At 39.0% G+C, this 21,258-nt stretch overlaps 1 long non-coding RNA gene across 2 annotated transcripts; it reads right to left on the reverse strand.

Annotated features, from left to right (window-relative positions):
* Nucleotides 1-289: 289 nt before the first annotated feature.
* On the reverse strand, nucleotides 290-18,235 carry LOC148424028 (uncharacterized). 2 transcript variants are annotated; one of them, XR_015865664.1, is made up of 7 exons: nucleotides 18,176-18,235; nucleotides 17,909-17,978; nucleotides 13,490-13,572; nucleotides 9,752-9,972; nucleotides 8,878-8,967; nucleotides 7,182-7,270; nucleotides 290-1,385 (listed from the first exon to the last, which is right to left on the reverse strand). It is a non-coding gene; the product is annotated as an uncharacterized LOC148424028 (long non-coding RNA). The 2 variants fall into 2 exon arrangements; XR_015865665.1 differs by lacking the exon at nucleotides 7,182-7,270.
* Nucleotides 18,236-21,258: the final 3,023 nt, after the last annotated feature.

Below are 21,258 nucleotides of genomic sequence, written 5' to 3' on the forward strand. Positions count from 1 at the left end.
TTGTGGGAGCGAGTGCAGGCAACTTGATGTTTACCCAATGGACACAATTCCTCTCATTACCTTTAAATTCATTCCCTTTTAAATGAAGTCTAACAGACTTTCTGGAACCCGTGCAGGATAATGGCTCCGACAAAGTACGTTTACTGGCAAAATACGTCATGAGCAGGGGTCCCCAACATTTTTATCACCACCGACTGGTCAATGCTTGCAATTTTTATTGTGGATCGGCGAATATAAAGTGCACATAAAAAATGAGCTCACCATTAACTATACACCAAACAAACGCTGTTAGTGTCTCTCCAATGTTAAACATCGCTCTAATTCAGTTACTCAAGTAAGTTCCATATGCAATAATTATATATCTTGCAAAAATGTACAGAAATTACATTGATTAAAACATCATAACAGAATTACAAATGCAATTAATTTCAATAAAATGAAAATAAGAACTAACATTAGCTAGCATGTTATCTACACAAGTTGTTAAATCATCAAAAATTTGTTGGCACGTTATCATAAATGGCAACATTCTTACAGAGAAAACACATCTTATAGACATTCGTGGGCCAGATTTCACAGAGAGACAGAACAATGTGTATGTCACCGACAGTGACTGTTCTCAACCGAAGCAACACCGTTCTTCCTCACTACAAAATGTAATATCAACTGCGGACAGAGGCGGTTCCAAAAAACAAAAATCAAGTCAAATAAAGCACAGATCTATCCCTGTGGAAAGAATAAACTAAATTGCTTCCAAAACATTATTTCAGGTGCGCCCCTTGCGGCCCGGTGACAGTTGGTACACGGATCGGATAGTTTAAGTTAGAAAGTAATTACTGAGGTGAGGTGACACACTTTAAAAGATGAATTTATTTCATAAGACACTCCATTTCATTTGCTTAATGCATTTGGTAGAAAAGAAAACCGTTTGTCTTGAAATGAGTTTGGTTTAGTCTGTGTCCTTGTCAACTGATTGTACAAAATCACCCTGGCAATATTGTTGTCTTATAAGGAGTATTCCATATACGTAGCTAGAACTGGTGTGTGAACTTACTGACTGCTCCTGCATAATAGTTGTTGGACAAACAAGATTTTCTTGTTTTTCGATTTTTTAACCTACCCGATACTTGAGGGTTTGTTTTCCTTGCTTTTTGTGTGGTTGCGTGTGTTCATGTGAACAAAGATTTGGTCAAAATGAAGTTTAAGTACCGTACAAGGCTCAGTAGTCTGTCAAGTGACTTGAGTCCCAAAAGTATGTTCATGAGATGGACATGTTACACCTGTGGTTAGTTAATGTCTTCCAGTCGTCTTTGTTTGTTCTGGTGTGCATCTGTTTGCCACCCGTTTTAGGTGTCACTGTATCCGCCTTGATGTGCTCAATGCCTCTGCAACACACAAGTTAAGTACAGGTTAGTCTGCAACTCTAGTCTGGCGTCTCCTCATGTTCCCCCTCTTCTTTCTCCGTTCCTTTTGAAACATCTCATCCAAGATGATCTACGCTGGTCTGCCTGGTTTGATTTGCCCCTCCCTCTACACTCGCAGGCACACATGGCCTATTGTTAAAACACTCAGAGTCCTGCAACTCCTGGCGGTGTGAGAAGACAAGCCACTTAAAGGATGCAATGTAATTAAGTGGTAAGCTGGTGGTCTTAAAAGTGGCCAGAGTACACCTCATCTCCCTGTCCTGGGCCCACCTGCACCTTTGTTTGATACCCAGGCTTCCCCTTCGAGGTCAAACACCCTTTCCCCTTTAATGACCTTCAACTTTGTCAGGGTTTCCTCTCAACTGCCCTCAACAACTTTACCCTCCCTCCCCCAATCTTCCATTAATTACAGCTTGACTGATTACAGGGACCATAGAGGGAAAGTGGCGGATACCATGTGGTGGGTCCATACAGGACACCACTGAATGTTTATTTTGCCATGCCAGTTATGCTATTGTTTTTGGGTGACCCCCATTGATCCCCATTGCCTGAAATGAATTAGGGCAAGGCTACATTAAGGCTCTCTATTTTCATCTCTGACAAACACCAACAAAGCTTAGAAAGACAGGTACTGATGAGCATTTTTTAATTGGTCAGTCAGTGAGTTAATGTGCTACTTAACTGATAGTTAATTCACCTTACTTTAGAAAAAAAGCTATATCATCTTTAATCTCCCCCCGGCACTACTTTAGTTTGCTCTCTTGTTAGTTTCTTGACAAGTAAAACCATACCATGCTTCAGAACTACACTCCTCCAACGCTAGACTGTCGTGACTGTTCGTTAATTTCTTTGTTGGCAATAAGTGTACAATTTTGACATGCAACCAAAATGAAAATATTGAGCATGAAAAATTACTAATTTGTTGATAATTAGTTACTATTATTATTCTTGTTGTCGTTTATATCCAGTTAGTTTTATGTTTAATAGTATTATTATCATAGTTAGTTATTTAGTTAACTTCCAATAAGTTTATGCCTACTGTACCTATAGAAGAGGAGTATTATTCTTCACCTATTTTTACTGCCAAAACTGAAAAATGCAAGTCGAGACAGAACAATTTCTATTGGCCCTTTAGTTAAAGTAGATGGCTGGTTGTATCAAGAGTATTCTTATCTTCACCAAACAATATGCACACAACAAGAAGTCATGATTGCACTCTATTTTTTGGTTAGTCAGTCCCCATCAGTAATTTAGATGTATTTTTTATTCACTTTTTTATTGTCAAAGTTCATGTTCATCAGGGCCAAGTGGAGCAGCACCCAACCAAATGCAGCGTGGAGCTGTGGTTTAAAAAAATGAAAAGAGCGCTGTGATATATTTATATATGCTTGTGGAGTTTGGAGCTGCAGATCACTACTTGGTCGAGAAAAGATTACCCAATTCTTCCGTCTTTCGTGTAAAAGAGCGCGTGCAGTTCGCTCATAATGGGGCCGATTGTGACAGGGACCCAATACGGTAGATTCAGGTTTTAGCGAGCGCTAGCAGTATGGCAGTTTACTACTGGGTAATGATGCACATTACTGCCACTTACAGGTCAGGAGTGGAACATTATCATCGTGGTCACCACAAGCCTTCAGCCAGATGAACGTTTTTAGGATTGTTTGCCCTTGATGAAGGTCTGATTTCTACTGTGTACTAGTTGTGTGGGATTTAATCCCTGGCCTCATATCCTCTCTGTGTTGTAGGTAGTGTGCTGGATGGCACATAGGCAAAGCTTTTCCTTATGAGATACTGTGCGTATTACAGTAATCTGGAGGGCCTCCTGCTCACTGTGGCGTGCGCCAGGCATCCTGGGCGGGCAATCTCAGAGACGATGGGGGGGCTCATCTTATTTCGGGGCACATTTGATGTGGCCTATATGGATGTTAGCAGAGCTAGAAGTGGAACAGAAGTCAACTAAAGACATTTTAGCATTATTTTAGGGGAGGGGGAAAGGAGCGGAGGGAACTTTTTAAATGCTAAAGGTGAGCAGTGACATACTTTATTTATTTTTTATTTTTTTTACATGGCATGCAGATTACTAAGACAAGGGCTGATTGAAATTCCAATAAATCAATCTCAAATGGAGGTGCCTCAGTGATTTTTGATTTGATGCAGGGTTCATGATTCCACTGTTGTTCTGTGTATTTATTGACCTCGAACACCCAACTCCCTCCTTAAGATTAAAATTGTATTGAATAACAGGGCTGTAGCAATGGCTATCAATGTATAACACACCCTAATAAATAAATCATCAAAATATGGGAATATAAATCTGTGTATGCAATACAGGAAGTAAGTCGCATTACTTTCATGCATGGTTTCTATAACTGTAACATGACAGAGGTGGTACTCCGATGTTGATAATTATGAGTAAATACCGATTAAAGACCAATGTGTCAAATGCTTTGGTTACTAAACATTGTCAGTGCTGTTGATGAGCGTTTTATGGCATCGGTAACCATTAAAACCATGAACTACGGCTGATGGGGTGGCAATTCTTTTCATATTGCTCAGTGTTGATGTGTTGTCTGGAGCGCTGCAGGATCACCATAGTTACTGACACAAAAACGACTCCCAAGGTCATGAACCCATGTGACCTGGGTTCAGGGAGTACAGGGGGCAGGCTGTTGTCTGAGGCTTTCCCAAGAATAATAAGTAGGAAATTTTCACTTCCCAGACCTCCCAGTAACCCTCAGAGGGCCAAGATTTACGAGGCCCAGCGTGAACTCTCCTGATTTGCTTTATGACAGGACTTCCACCTTGCGCCCGGCCACTGTCATTAGCGCCTCTAAACATAGGCGACTCAGTGTCGTTGGGGGCAGGTGGGTGGGGGTGAGTTTATTTTGCATTGACATGTCGTCTGCTGCTGTTTGATTGTGTCCCAACTCTTCTTAAAAGTTGTTAACTGAAATCTAGCGGACTCGCATGGCTGAACAGCTGACGTTCGCTCTAATAGACATGTATGTGTGTGCACGCACACACGGCCGTGCACCGGCACTAGTGGAGACATGCACGGGTCACCTGGCAGGTCACGGCCCCCCTACTGGTCATCCCCTGCTGTAAGACCGCATTGATTATGTGCTTGTCTGCAGGCAGGCACTCAACCATGTGCCTTTTTAGCAACTGTACACGTGTGAGTATTATCAAGTTTCCATTTCAGAAACTTTTCCTAAAGCTATCAAATATTGTTTTCATCCTTTAGCCTAGGGCTGCACAATTATGTCCAAAATAATAATCATGATTATTTTGGTCAATATTGAAATCACAATTTAAAGAAGCAGAATGTACAAGTCTTCAAGACTTGATACTTAAAATTAAATAGAATGAACTACAAACAAAATAAAGTAAATAATAATTAAAACAAATTTAAAAACTTGACACACAGGGCAACCCTATCCCAGGGAATTTTTTATCACTCACTCAAGTAAGATTTAATTTATACTGACATGATGTAATGTATGCCATGTTAAATTTCAAAAGATATGTTTTTTAATCCTTTTAAAATAACAATTATCCAATACATATGTAATACAAATAATAATAAAAATGATGAAATAAGAATAATAATAAATACTAAATATTAACCAAATACATGACCAAAAATAAATCCCACAGCTGAAAACACAAATATAACCCCACGAAAAGCCGAAAACAAAAAAGACAATGTTTGCCCCTATCTGACCTGTATCTGATTTTTTTTGATCACTTGGAGCAAGAGAAAGAGAAAAGGGAGACGTTGCTGATACTGCACAAAATGCCATGACAAAAAAAAAACTCACTCTTTCCCTCAATAATTTACTCCTTCAACTGAACAGATTAAAAATATGCTGGCTGCATTATGATAGCCATTTTATTATGTCCAGGTACTCCCATTAACATGTTAAGCATGCCCGCTGTCTGTGATGTCACTATGTCTTCTGTGCGGATACGTGACAGTTCGGGCTGTTAAGCTTTCAGACACAGGTCACATACAGGTCGCATTCATTTGGAAATGTGAATGAACTCAAAAAAGAATTGGATGAAAAAAAAATGATATTGAGCTTTAAGTCCTGCCGTGTGAACCTAACCATTGATTTCTAAAGCACTTCTCAAGAGATCAAAGGGTGCTTAATAAAAACTAATGAATGAAAATGTAGCTACAATCTTTACGTGTATGTGTATTTGTGTGTGTGTGCGTGTGTGTGTGTGAGTGTTCATATGTTCTGTGACGAAATATATGCTTAAATGACTATAGAGCTTCTGTAATATGGAAGCACGTCAGAAACCACTGAAAAAAATAACCAGAGATATTTCAAGGTGAAGTAGTGGTTTTCATCTTTACACTGGTACACAACAGCAGCAGGTTGCAGTACACACAATATGTCAAGTACACATAATAATGGGTCACGGCAGCCACCCCTTAAAAACCACCAATTAAAGTATCAAATGAAAGGCCCGCTGCCTGAGCCTTTTTTAGCTATTATCTAGGTACAGTAACTGCAGATGGAGATTTACACACTATTTTATTTGAGATTCTCTTTTTTTTTGCGCCCATATTGTGTCATTTTGGTTTTCTAAACGGTGCACAGACACGACATTTAATATAGGTGTGCAGTGTCAAAGATTCAAAATAAACTGTTCAATATCAAGTCATGTATGACTTGTTACACTTTTATTTTGAAGTTCCTTCCGGAAGCAAGGTCGAGACAACGGTCTGTTATTTGATAATCTTTATCCCCCGGCGTGATATATAAGGTATGGAGCAGGGAGGTAGTGGAGGACAACTGTGGAGACGGGGTGCGATTTAGTCCACTTGAGACTCACAAGTGCAGCCTGACACCAGTGATATACAGTGTTGTCATAATCAAACGTAAGCCCATTTTGAAAAAATTTTATGTGGTCATAACCAATTAAATCTCCATAAGACCACTAAACACAGGTTTTGTGTACAGTGCATCCTTACAGACCTGGGAAACCCAATAAGACCAATTTTTATAATGATCAAATGAACTAAGTGCAAGCATCGGTATAGGTGACAATTTCTTAGCAGGGAGTTTAGAAGCACATCGAGTGAAGACGAGAAGATGGCGGCTGCTCTAATTAAAGAAAAGAAAAAGTGTCATCTGTTGTGAACCCCTGACGAGGGGCTGCCGCAAATCAATACACAGCTTGTGCTGTCATCATCATCATCATTATCAAGAACTGCCACTGTTGATGAGAGCAATTGAAGGAGAAAAGGAGTCTACAGGCCAGCTTCTACCATTTTCTTCAAGCGAGACAAAGTAAGGTAGATAAAACGCACATATGGTGTGGAACTTTGGTTCAAGTTAGTGTCTGCTTTGTGTGGATTCCAAGCACTGTCTATTTTTCAGACATCACCTGCAATTTCCGAATTAAAAAAAAAAAAAAAAAAAACAATAAAAATATGTATAATACTTTTGTATTATATATAATATGTATAATGTATCATACTTTTGTAGCACATTCTAGTTTATACATTTGTGTTCTAAAGTAAGTGTGTGTGTGTGTGTGTGTGTGTGTGTGGGGGGGGGGGGGGGGGGGGGGGGGGGGGGACGACTTTGGTCCGTTATCACAACGCTGAACCACCATAGCTTCATTAATGTAACATATTTTCCGCAGTAGAAGGCGCAGCTAAAAACCTTCAATTTTCAAAAACTCTCAGTGTGCTTCATAATTCAACAACGATGTCCAAAACACATAAAAACAAAGACTTACATGAATTGCTTTCAAAGCAGTCCTGGATGAGAGTCATCTGAATGAGCAAGGCCTGCTATAGTGAACACACAGTGACTTCCAGACTGCACCTCCAAAATAAAGCAGGCAACGTATGCTGATTGTACAGAATGAATAACGTTTGAATGACTTAGCTGATTGTTTTTTAATAAAATCTCTTTAGTGCAGCTCAATCTAGTGGCTGTATAATGTAACTCCATTTTGTGGATGCATATAATGCAACACCAGCCACTATTGTAGTTTCTATTTTGTGTGTGTTTTATAATCTGGTGCGCCTTATATGATTTGTTTTGTTTTAATAGCTCATTCATTAAATGTACGCCTTATAATCTCGTTTGCTTTATAGTGTGGAAAATACTTTCCGCTTCTTATGTTTTTCTCCAGAGTTTAATACCATCTGTCTTTCAAGTGTCAAAAACGGTTAGACGAAATTGCAAAACACACACAAAATGATCCTCTGATGCTGGCTGACATGACATAGAGCAATCTGAATTGATTATTCTTTTCACAATCCGTCACATATGATAATCTCAATGTCGTTTGAAGTTACGTGCAGTTTTCCACCGGAATTTTTGGCAAGCTTTAAATTATACAACTTGGTTTTAACTTGAAGGTTTCACTCAACATGTGCTTTTTGCCTTCCAAGAGGAGGATCAAACTGTTCACTAAGGTGGTAAACATTCCTGGAGGCTTCCCATGAGCAAATGATGACGTATCAAGCCCTTAAGGAGCGATGTTTTGCATGTGTGTGTGTTTGTGTGTGTGGGGGGGTGTGTGTGTGTCATTCCCTTGGCCAAAGTCAAAGGAAGCGCTTGGATCGTGTTCTTAAGCAAACATGGGGGTGCACAAAGCTCTTGACGCACATTAGCGTTGCAAATGTTTGCTACTATTTTGGTCTCAGAGGCCGCTCTATGGGACAACTTGCTTTGAATAAATGAATCCTGACAAGGAGAATCTGCATACAAAAGCAGAGCTCGAGAAAGCATACATACTTCTTTAAATGGCTTCCTTTGTTTATCACGCACAAATGTGGTCCTCTGTGCTTCTGTCTAGCATCTGCAAACATTTTCACCTTCTTATCACACACAGGAAAACTTAAAAGTGCATTTTTATCCTCACAAAAGGTTTGCAGTGCATTTACTGTAAATGACCAAGCGCTCCAGGGTCACAGTGCCTCAGGCTCTTTTAATATCATTTCATGCAAATGAGCTCATTGTTTTGTTTTAAACTACCTCTTTTTGATAATAATATAATATCTGTTATGAAGCTCTCTTCTAAGAGTCATTGAATGAGTGTTAATCATGTTCAAGTGTGACCTCACAGGACAACAAATTTGAAGGTACATCGTTTAAGATTTAGACCGTTTTTCAGTAAAAAGGAATACATTAAATGATTATTAATGTCAAAAGCATGCAAATAAATGTGTTCTTAACAACCTACAGTATGTTTTAAATATAATTGTAGGTCTAATTGTCATTCAATTATATCACATTGTCCCTTTAAAAAATATATTTTATAAATAACATCTGAACAAACAATTACTGTACCCCATATATTCTAATTATGATCAAATGGATAATACTAACTTTAGTTTTGCTATGCAGCTACGATAGTTTTGACATAAATAGACATGATTTCCATTGTTTAGTTTTTAGCATCAATAAAACATGTTACTTACCACAGAAATAAAGCAATCATTTCCTCCTGGCTCCAAAAGTGTAGTTCTGGATCTGAATTTCACCATATTTGTCTGCCTCTGTTATACTTCCTGTACACAGAAGTCCAAGATTAATTGCAGATAGAGCATGCAAAGAATGCAAAATAATGGCCATTACAAAAGAGGTGTTCTGATCGTTTCCATATTCTATAAAAAAGTTTTATTCAGCATTAACAGGGCCTGGATAAACATGAACATTTTTTTGAATAGGTTAATGAGTCCTTGTGTATACATATATCCTGAATGAAGAAAATCAGTAATACAAAAATGAAGTTGTGTTTTCTTATTAATCACAGGTTTTTTGACAAGAGCTAATCGGCCCAGACAACAGTTGCCTTGACAGGCATCGTGATCCACATTTGGACAAGGTGTAATTCACTTTTATTTTTTTCTTGTGACACATGGGAGAATATAGTGTGAATCCAGCCTAATGATAACCTTCAATGCTTGTTTACTACAACCCTTCATCTCCTTTGTCAACCATTCTAATCAATTATCATGGTGATTATCACAACAAGCAAACAGTGTGTTCTTATGCCACACAATTAACATCTTCCACCATCAAAAAAAAAAAAAAAACACTGGCAGTACTCCCTGTCTTCCTGGAAGTGTTTAGTTGGCTAATATGTGTGACCTGGGATCAAACTGGCTCGGCATTGTGCTTCGATGCCGTCACATTAATCTAATTAAACGTTGCTGAAAATGAGCCTAGGCCTCAGATGATTGTCACCCCTCACATGTCCCCCCCATCCCCTCCCAAGTAGGCTAGAGGATGCCAACATGGCTGCTGAAATGGCACCATTGTCCAAACTTAGCATTGACTTAAGCTACATACCTGTTCGCCGTTCCCGCTTATCTAATTAGGCGCGCGTCGTCATCCTCTGGGGGGCGGGTGTAAATAGAGCTGTAGGGGCCTGTCATATGAACAGTGGTGGAGAGAGCGGGATCCTCGTGGCGCCAAGGGATGAGATGATCGCTTGTGATTGACAGCTACCTCGAGACCGCCCTGATGGAGTTGTCAAGGCATCGCGCTCACGGCAGATGTCGTCCGCCGCGCTGCATTGCACACACGCCAGCATGCCGCACAGGATGGATATTTTTATCAAAGTATTGGATTACCGATTAGATTTTTTCAAACAAGCACTGCCAGTATTGCTACCAAGCAACAGAAGCCATGTGTTGTGTTTTTGTTTCAGGCCATGAAGGCAGTGGAATCTCAATTTAACCGACTAAATGAGGGTAACAGCTATTTATTAAAGCTGACTGTCCGTTGCATCAAAGTACTTTTTTTGGACTGAAACCACAATATGACTTATTATAATGTGAAATATGTGCTTTTTTCATAGTCTAAAAATACACACTACAGAACAAAGATATTGTAAATTGTGAATATACTGTAGTACAAAGAACGCTTGAAACTGTTTGAAATTGGGGAAAGACAATGTCATGCATCTGATCCCATTTCTGAGCCATATTGCGCCTGATTTTTGCCCGTGTTACAATTAGATCCCATAAATAAGGGCTATACAAAAAAAAAAACAACAACTGAATAACTGCACCAAAAATTGCATTGTTTGAGAGATGTGTCAACTATTTGCTCTAGTGAAAACAACACTATAACACAAATAGTGGATAAGATATGCTTTTTTGTCATGTATGGCTATGGTGATCCTTAGTACAAACAGCGTCCAAACTTGGTCCTCGAGGTTCCGCTGCCCTGCATGTTTTCCAGGTTTCATTCTTTGACACTCCTGACTCAAATGATCAGGGTCCTCATCAGGCTTCTGCTGAGATTGCTGATGAGTTAATCATTTGAATCAGGTGTGTAGAGGAAAAAAAAACTGGAAAACGTGCAGGATAGTGGCCCTTGAGGACCAGGTTTGGACACCGCTATCGTAAGACCATGCTAACGCCTAACGTCAATGCTTTCTATTACATGAAGGGGCTATTCCATAAAAAACAATATATGGGTATATAATGGCAGCCATGTTAGCTGGTTAAACATTCTCATCAAAAAGGATGTTTAAGTATACGTGGTGGCCATGTTAGCAGGGGAGAGAGTCACCCATTCCAAGATGGCCACCATTCTGGGTCATTTTTTTGGCTTGCTCTAGTTTACTGTCTAACAAGAGAGCAGCACCTCCCACAATAATGTGATCAGTTTTTGTCTTCTAATGGTATCATAAATGTGGCCAATTCTGATAAATTCTGGAACTACAGTAGAACTCCTTCACAACAAAATCACATTTGCAGCCAGAAATTTTTCACTACAGGGGACTATGTCTCAGACGGAAAAAAAAAAAAGTGTTGCGCAATTTACAATCTGACTGAAGTTACAAACAAAATCATCCAATATTAAAAAAAAGAAAAAGAAATTGCCAAATCTACAATAAGCATTCATTTTCATACTTACATCAACTCCTGGTGAGCACCACGTTGGGGAGAGATGAGGAGTCTGTTTAAAAACACTTGGAAGAATTTACATCATTTGAATTTACTAGTATTCTCTACCTCTGTTATAGTGTTGTTTGTATGCTATAGAGTCCATTTGCTGCCACCTATAGGATGGGAGAATATCGTCTGACTGTGGGGGAAGCCACTGTGAATATAAAGTGCTGCAAAACGCGTGGCGGCGCATCGAAAAGAAGAACAAGCTAGACTTTGGCTGCAGGCTTGTTTTCGTCGTAGTGAATTTCAGTGCAACGCAAATGAAGAAAAAATACATTTCGTATTATGCAACAGGGGGATTTTTCCTTGTATGAGGAAGTAAGAAAGAGGGGAATGCTTTAACGCATGGATTTTTTTTTTTTCACACTGGGGGGTATTTTTACACATGCAGGTTTCATTGTAGAGGAGTTTTACTGTAATAGACTGAAATAGCCACTTTAGTAGGAACATTTTTAGTGGACTGATTCTCTGTCTGTGGCACTGTTCAAAGTCCAAAATTCCACTGAATTGGACTCAGTAAAGGAAAGAGAAACCTTGCAAATAAAACAAAAAAAGACTTAAAAATCAATGACAATTTAATTTAACAAAATATTAGAATTTAGGTATTAAATGTACAGTAGTTCGGTGCTTTGGTAAATGTTTAGACCAGCAGCAAAGGCTTTGCTGGACTTGAAAGCCAACTACCGTCGTCGAATTTGTTTGGTAAAAAAGGATGCCATCGAGGTGTGGGAAAGCCACCCGATCCTGCGGGTGGGAACTCAGTGGGAAAACTATCCCGTTTCTCACTTGTGCCTTCAGAACAGGGTGTTCGTTTGGACAAGGTGGATTGTGTTACTGGCAGGACAAGAGTTCTTGTGAAAATCTAAACTCTGATTTGGTTCTGGTAGCGTTTCATCACACATGTCCAATGCTAGTCAGCGGGGTGCATTTGTTTATAGAAACCTTTCCCACCATCGGCAGATGTAAGAGGATGAGTGTTAAAAAATATGAACATATTTTCGATGATTGCTGCACCTAATGAAAATGTTATGGAACAGGGATATTTGCACCCCTGGAGTTGTGCCAAGTCTGAAATATAGGTTTACTTCTGTTTACCCAGTGAGTCTTTGGATCTTATTTGCATGATTAAATGTCACATTGTTGGTTTTTGCATAACTCAAAACCTGACCAATTTTCTCCACACACTCAAAATCCATTCGATTGCAAAATAAAAGACAAAACAGGAAATATAAAGATTAACTATCCAGCACTAGTTCTTTCAAAATGACTGGGATCAAGCACCCATTTCTTCTGCCTCTTTGGAAATAGTAAGGGGAAAAACAAATATGGCCACCATGAGTGAGCTTCACTTGTCTTGTGCACAGCTGCTACCCAGCCTAGGGAGGCATCAGCCTAGCGCACCACATCAACCCCCCCCCTTCCACCCTCCCCGCAGCTACCTATCATCTGGAGCGGTGGGTGTGGTGGTGTTTGAGGCCGGTGGGAATCAGCTGACTGGCACCTGGGCTGCCAACCAGATGATGGCTAGATCCTGGAGGGGTGGGAATACATTGCGGTTTGGTCACTGGTAAAGCCGAGGGCAGGGAACTGATGTCTATAGTGTAGATTCGTGAGCGAATCTGCGCTGGTCAACAAGATCTTCACCGGCATCAATCTGGTGGTGCTGGGCTTCGTCATCATCTCGGGCTTCGTAAAAGGCGACACGACCAATTGGAACCTCACGCTGGACAACTACACCAGTTTCCTGAATCAAAGCAACGGCAGCAATGTTGAAAAAGATTTTGGGACCGGCGGATTTGCTCCGTTTGGCCTCGCCGGCATCCTGTCTGGTGCCGCCACCTGCTTCTACGCCTTTGTTGGCTAATTATTCAGTACTACCACATACATAAGATGGCGGCGCGTGTATACGCAGCGGCCACTCGCTCTCCCGACAATGCGTTGTCTTGTGTACATGTAAAACGCAGAGGATAGTGAGAAGCGCTATTTCGATTCCTGATTGTATGTTAAGCACATGTGAAGAAATTGACAATAAACTTGACTTTGACTTTGACACTGTACAAAGTATCTTTTTAACATGATGTGGTGAATTTGGTCAGTGGGTTACAATTCTTCTTCTTCTACTTACTTTAATTTTCTCCACCAGCAATCTGATGGTCCATCTGGGCTCGAAGCATTTTATTAGGTCCGGCTTGAATTCTATTGTGAAACCTGCCAAAATAACAAAATAACCAAATAAAACTTTCTTCATATAGGCTTAGTAGAACAGATGCCAGGTGACGTTTCTGGGGGATAACAAACAGGTAAACAAGACATAAGGGACATTGAAGGAATTTCATTCAATTCAGAGCCACCACAAAATTAAAATGATTTCTGGAGCTCTTCATATGGTTGTGTGTTTGCCATCATGATAATGTCCTGCGGTGTCCTTCTGGGATACCGCATTCCATCAGGATTCTATCAGATTTTTTAAGCGAAAATCAGAAAAAGATATGCAAGAACATTGTAAAAGAACAAGTTTAGTACATCAATGCATTTTTTCTCTTTTTCTCTTTTTACTTGTATTGCTAATTATTATTTCTGTTTCAACACACAGATATAGCTCTCATGATTTAGTCTTTTTAACACACCGTTATTGCTGACTCACTAACGATAAGCATCAACTGAAATGTTCAACCATTGAGATCATTTTAAACTTAATAAAAAAAGAAGAGCAATGCGCCTATTGCAGAGAACAACCTTCTCAAGTTTGTGTGTGTCTGTTGTGAAATCCATTGTTACAGTAAAGTAAACATTGCTAGGTAATATACGATAGCCTACGACCACAAGTTAGAAAAAATGTATTCTGTAACAGGTGGTTTGGATAGTAGGACAACAGAGGTGTGGACAAGTAACCTTGCACGACAAACAAGAGATTACTGTTCTGCAGATTACAGTCTGATTTTACATTAAGTATTTGATCAATTTTGTTATGTAATTTTGTTTGCTTCATAGAATGAGAACAGAGGAAAGTGAGGGTAGCACGGTGGATTAGTGGTTTGCACGTCCGCCTCACACTTTTGAGTTCTGCTGCCTGGAGACATCTGGGATGGGCACCAGAGAGCTCACATAGCTAGTGAGGGATAGCGGCTAAGAAAATGGATGGATGGAAAATGAATCAATTTCACCGACACTGTTTGACTGTTACCTGAAACAAATAAATGTGTTCTACCCACAGATATATGGTCGGACAACTGTAAAGGAAACATATAAAATTGTTTTCAAAGACATTTTTTGTTTTGTTTCATGTCCATGTTTTCACATCCCTTGTGTCAGTGTCTTATTAGTTTGATTGGATCTACCTGTCTTCATCAACCTGTTCCCTTTTGTCAGCCAATCAGCTCCCTGCACCACTTGCGTCTTGTTCAGGTGTTCATTGTGGTCTCATCAGTTTGTATTTTATTTAGGTTCCTGGTTTCTTTCAGTTTTCGGATTATTGTTGTGCTCTTCTATCTAGTGACGAGTGAATGAGGCTTTCTGTCGCTCAGACACATTGAGCAAATGTGATACTATGTTGGCACTTTGTTGATCAATGGGACACCTGAAGGATCTTACTTGCATTGCACCTAACCTATTAACAATATCATGTATTTATGTTTGTATGGTATGTCATTATATGCTATTTCAATTTTAATCCATTTCTAAAATATATTTGAAATATTTTGTTAATAAATAATATGGGAAATGTGCCAATGTGAAAATCAGAGAAAGAATATTATGTACTATGTTCATGTATTTTTATTTAAAAAAAACAAACAAAAAATAGCATTTTGCCTGTAAAATGATTCTTTTTTCTGCAAAACTCACACAGGTTTTCGATGTGGATGGTGTGTTTGAAAACAATGTATGTATATAATATATACTAAAGTGATATCCACTGCTTACTCTATGGAGGCATTTTCTATGCAAACCTTAATGTGTGGCAAAACGTGATGGCTCATAATATATTCTAGAATATACGTGGAAGTATGTTGTTTAAAAAATATGTTGTAAACGAAATAACAACAAATTTCTATCAGTTACGCATGCTTTCTCTAGGAGTCAAGATTCAGGTAGAAACAGAAGACAAACTTATGTTAAGTATATGACTTTAGATTGCTTAAAAATTACACTTTTCTTAGAACTCTGTACATTTTTCTACAAAAAAAGGTTATTTGGTTAGTCAAAACTGACAACTTGCGCTTGTGACAAAAATCCAGTATATAAAACATAACCCACCATCATTTTACAGCATTTTTGAGGTTGTGTCATAATCAAATAAAACTATATGATCCATTATGCTAAGATGTTGGTTTGCGAAATTACCCTACATGTTTGCATATCCTCATATGGTCTTGTGGCGTCCCGCTGTTTCACCGCGCTGGTCGGGCTCTGTTGCCATAGCCATGCTCTTTGGCAGCCCCCTCAACTCCTCCACCCACATTGCCATGGGAATGAACCCCAACAAAGAGATTTAACGGTTTGATGTTGATATAGAGTGTCTTCCAAATCAATATCCAGTGAGGATTCATCTCATTGCGGAATCAGTTTTAATAGAAACACATCTCATGTAAATATGAGCCAGCTTATTGTTTGGGTTTAATGCTGCTCGCACTGTCCAGGACAAAGACAGCTGAAGGCCCTCAGATGTTTTGCTCGGAAAAATAATGGCAGGGCTTCTTGGTGTCATTTGTGAATGATATCACACAAAAACATAACACTGAAAAATAAAACTCAAGGACTTGCTACCATGATTTTTGAGCAAATATTTTTTTTTCTACTATTTCTTTCTCAAATTCTTATATTCTTTAAAAACAAGGACCTTTCCACAGACTTTGCACTGACGACTAATCTACCTACCAAAGCAGCACAAGGCGTAATTGGGGGTTCAGTATCTTGCCCAAGTACTCTTCAACATGGTCACATTGGTTGTGGGATTGAATCCACACCTTCCCAGATGGGAGACATTGTCACCACCATTGAGTCAAGCTGCCGATGATAATTAGTAGTGACGTTCAATGGCACGGATTTCCAACTCAATCTCAGTCTAGTATTATTGAAAAAACATGTCTTTTCTGCTCCTGTATCTTCTGGTATTTTCGTTGATGTATGCAGTAAGGGAGAGGTGTTATGCTCCACAACTGTGACCTTTTTTTCAGATCATCAAAAGTTTAGTATATTTTCTGCCAGCAAAATGTCAGGCGCACTAGGGTTGTGTAAAAGCAAAAACCCTCGGTGGGCCACTATGCAAACACGCTAAAGGTGGCTTGCGCCAGCATGAATATCAAGATGCGCTTGATGTTTTTCCTTGTCTTTGTTTCAAATTATAGCTTCATACATTTATAAATATTTATTATGTATTATGCAGTATATATTATTAATTAAATTATATACTTGTTTTTCATATATTTATGTATTATACATTTGATTAAGTAATGATATATGTATATTACTGAACTCAGAAATAATGTGTATTAAGATAGCTTTCTAAAAATCCTTGGTGAATCAAACTGAAAAAGATTGTAAATATATATATATATATATATATATATATATATATATATATATATATATATATATATATATATATATATATATATATATATATGAAAAGAAAACCATGAAGCATAAGATTGGGGGGGTTGAAAGTTCAAAATGTTTGGTGACATTTTTTGCGTGTGACATTTAAGATTTTAGTATTTAAATAAACATAAATTTAATGTTAAAAATAACACCAAAAATCTCTTCAGGCGTAGGGATTAAACAATCACACATTCTTTTCAAACATGAGCCTGCTTTCAAGGTTTTTGTTCACAAAAAAATTGTCCAACCATTTACTTCTCCTGTCGCTGGCCTGCTGGTGCTTATTCCAGTATGTGTGGAAAGCCTGGACTTGTTGCCAGCCAATCACATGGCACACATGTACAGTACAAACAACCATTCACGCCTAGGGGCAACTTGAGGTGTCCAATATACCTATTATGCATATTTTATGAATATGATATTTATGAATGTGGGAAGTGTCCCCAGTGAGGATTCGCACAAGCATGGGAAGAATATGCAGTGCAACACAGGAAGGCCGGGCTGGAATTGAACCTCGGACATTTGAACTGTGTGGGTGACGCATCTTCCACCGAGCCGCCCTAGAAACTCGTATCTTTAGTAGTGGCTTTTGGGATAGCGGACATACGCACTGCTGTCCTCTCATCATGTTTTCCACCTTTGCCATCAGTGCTCCTCTGTGGTGCCATCACAGACACACGTACACACGCACTGACGCAGAAACAACAAAAAAAAAGCAAAGACAAAACTCGCGTGACGTCATGCACGGCTGCGGTGATGATCTTACACAAAGAAGCAAACATGTTTTCGTCTCTCGAGACTGCATACACACAACCCAGCTCAATCAAAAAAAAAAAAAAATGAGGCGAGGCAAGAGCGTGCCCTCAGTAAAGTACATCTAACACATTGTTTACCATAGCAAACAGTCACATGGCCTGAAAGTGAATGTCATAGTAGTAACACTCACCGTCTCTTTTGTTGTTTTTTTCTGAGCCTTAGTCAGGACGCCTTGTGCATGAGCGTACAGTACACAGGCGCTGTACGGTGATTGAGAGAAGGGCAATGATTTGAATGGCCTCAGGAAACATATCTTCAAAATTTATAGCAATAACGGGGAGTGGGGCCAAACTAAGATTTCTTTCACGGGGGCCTCAAATCACGCACGAACCCTTGAGTGCGCATACGCACCTGTGGTCCAACGCAGAGCTCCAAATAAATAATTCAGTATATTTACCTGATCACTTCTCTTGCTAGCTGTTGCATGCTTGCTTGCGAGATAAATAAATGAAGCGAGAGGGCCAACATGGGAATGCACGCATAGCTAATTGAGCAGTGGGGAGATGGGGGATGGGACGAAATTCAATGGTGGAGATGTACAGGTTGGTCTCATTCAGAGGTATGTTGCCATCTTCTGGTCCCGGAGACACACTTCAGGGAGAAAAAAGTGCATTTAATGTGCCTGTCCAAACTCCTGTTATACTCACGAATACAAGCAGAACACTGGTATAGAATCAATTGGATTTTCTCAAAATACAAAAACTAGTTAGAGATCTTTTACAGAGAGAAAGTTACAAATCAAAACATAAGCTCTGAAATAGATTCAAAAGATTTTTTTTTTTTCAAAGACAAAAAATATTCCATCATAATCAAGACAGTCAACCGAAAAATGCTGAAAAGATTTGATGAAAACTGCTCTGGGAGGCTGCCAAAAGGCCCACCACAATACTATGCCGGAGCTGCAAGATTTTGTCAAATGCTGGCTGTTCAGCACATGTGACAACAGTCGATGGTCCTCAGCATACTCCTGGGTTATTAAAAAAGGTGAAAATCAGTACCCTACAGTTACAAAAGGGTGTGGACACATGTGCAACCACATAATCATATGTTTTGGTTTTTACTTTTACTAAATATTTTTTATCTGATTAAAATTGGCATCTTAACAGGGGTGTGTGTATTTTTTGTATCTGCTATGTAACATTAGCATACAGCAACATATTGTATTTTGGGATCAATTCATTTGATGTCATATGCAGTTATGGGAGCGTGTGCGAACCTGTGCAAAAACATTATCTTATTGAAGTTTCCCCACTCTAAAAGGTTTATTTTTACAAAGTTGTAAAGGGTATACAGCAATGCAGGAGAAAGTTTTACGATTACTGTTGGATTCTTGCACTCCCACTTCTTGGTATCAAACCGTGCAAATGAACAAGTGTATAGATTTTTAAACATAGCAATGACTTTGGCACAGTAGTAAATCAAGGAAATACAACTGTCTATTTGCTATTAAATTGAAAATAGGGCATGAAAAAACATTTGGTGAATTTAAACAATAAGTGTGTCTTCTCCAGCTTATCAGTGGTACTAATATTATAAGTAATAATCGTCATAATCATCAATAGGAATGCACGAATACTGATATCGAGGATCGAATTGGGCCCATTTCAGGGTATCAGTCCTTGCGATGGCAGCTGATACTAGTACCGGCGGCTTTCTTGGAGCATTTTAATGATGACAAATTAGAAATGACAAATTAAACGACTATAATATTGCAATTAATTTCATTAAACTTGAGCAAAAATGCTATAGTGGAATAGGTATTTATTGAAAACCACCTGCCATTGTCTTTTGAGTTGAAATTGTGTGTCTCTCACGGATTAGTGGTATCGGTACATGTTATCAGTATTGGTGACTACTCAAGAGTAACTTCCTAGCACTGGTATTGTGAAAAAAGTGGTATCAGACATCCATAATAATAATAATAATAATAATAATAATAATAATAATAATAATAATAACAATAATAATAATGTTTATATATTGTCATTGTCTGAGCATTAAGGGTTCTTTTAATGTGTTGTCGCTCTCATGACTGTGATCCATAACATAAAGACTGCAAGTTTCAGTTATGCAACACAAGAAGAATGATGCCAAAGGTCGCGTTCTTGAACGGAACACACTCGATTGCCCTTCAGCCTAATAGTTTACACCACAAACTTTACTGATGCGGAATAATATTCTATTTACATGCAAATACGCTGGAAAAACACAAAAAAATGTGAGTTAATTTTTTATTTATCCATTTGCGGTGTGATTATTCCACATATGAGTCCACTTTCTGAATCATAATTGTAATTATTTGCTCATCATTTGCTTCCCCTTAAATAGTTTCCCCTGCTCCGAGGGTGAGCTCTACTAAGCCTCAGCTGTATTTGGAGTGAAAATATTGTTTTGCACGTCGCCACAGCTGCTCCACTTTGGCTAACGTGGGCCTTTGAGGAGCAGCTAAGAGCTTTGCTCTGACAGCTTGCCCGCCCCCTTTGAAGGCAAGACACTGGATATCCCCTCGGATCTGGAACACGGTCCCAGAGTAAACACTGATGGTCTGGAGGTTAACTCGCCCGAGCGCACTGCTGAAATGCATGCGGCTTCAATGAGGACGGGCCCCCTCCCTACCCCGGGTCGCCGTGTCAGCCTCGGCCTGCCTGAGACCCTTTGCAACTTTGTTCGGCGTTTTCGGACGCTGCGTGCGTGCGTGTATGATCCGGGCTTGTCAGTGCCAATTATATGGCTTTAATTGTAAAAACACATTAGGTTGAAGTTAAATCCTTCTTGTGTGTTGGGCCTCCAATAATCAGAAGAAACAGGCTCCTGTTGATTTCCTAAACAAATTCACTATATTTTATTTATTTATTTATTTATTTTTTTGGCATGATAGAGGTACATTTGTTGCTGTTACAAAGATACAAAGGCTCCAAATAAAACTTTGACCTGAGTTGATGAAGTTAGTTTCAAGAGGAATGATCTATTTTTAAACTTGATCCTGATTGAATTCAACAGTGCAACGTTCATCGTGGGCTTTTCATTTGATTGGACAGTTGTCAGAAGCGTTGGACTACTATTTAGCAAAGTTACAGGACCCCTGTGATGTTTATGAGATCACTAATTGGCATAAGGAGAGAGCGAAAGAGTGATGCGTGCAAACGCATGATGAAAATCAAATGTTCATGTTGATATGTCGTAATATAGTGGGTGTGATGCTTGATTAAACTGTGTGTGTGTGTGCATGTGTGTGTGGTTGAGAGTTAATGAAGAAGTGCTTTATTAAATATGGTGCAAATGTAAGGATTGTTTTTAATAGCAAAAGGAAAGTAAATTGATAATGTACGTTATATTAGAGCAAATCTACTCTCTAGCCCACTTAAATTAGAGAAGAGAAGACAAGACAATGGGTTCATAGTCAATGTATAGCAGGAATACGACAAAATGGTGCATATTATAATAAACAAAAAAAAGACTAAATATTATTGAATACAATTC

Source organism: Hippichthys cyanospilos, chromosome 5 (assembly GCF_059441005.1).
Source record: "Hippichthys cyanospilos isolate Australia breed blue-spotted pipefish chromosome 5, RoL_Hcya_1.0, whole genome shotgun sequence".
Classification (NCBI taxonomy): domain Eukaryota; kingdom Metazoa; phylum Chordata; class Actinopteri; order Syngnathiformes; family Syngnathidae; genus Hippichthys; species Hippichthys cyanospilos.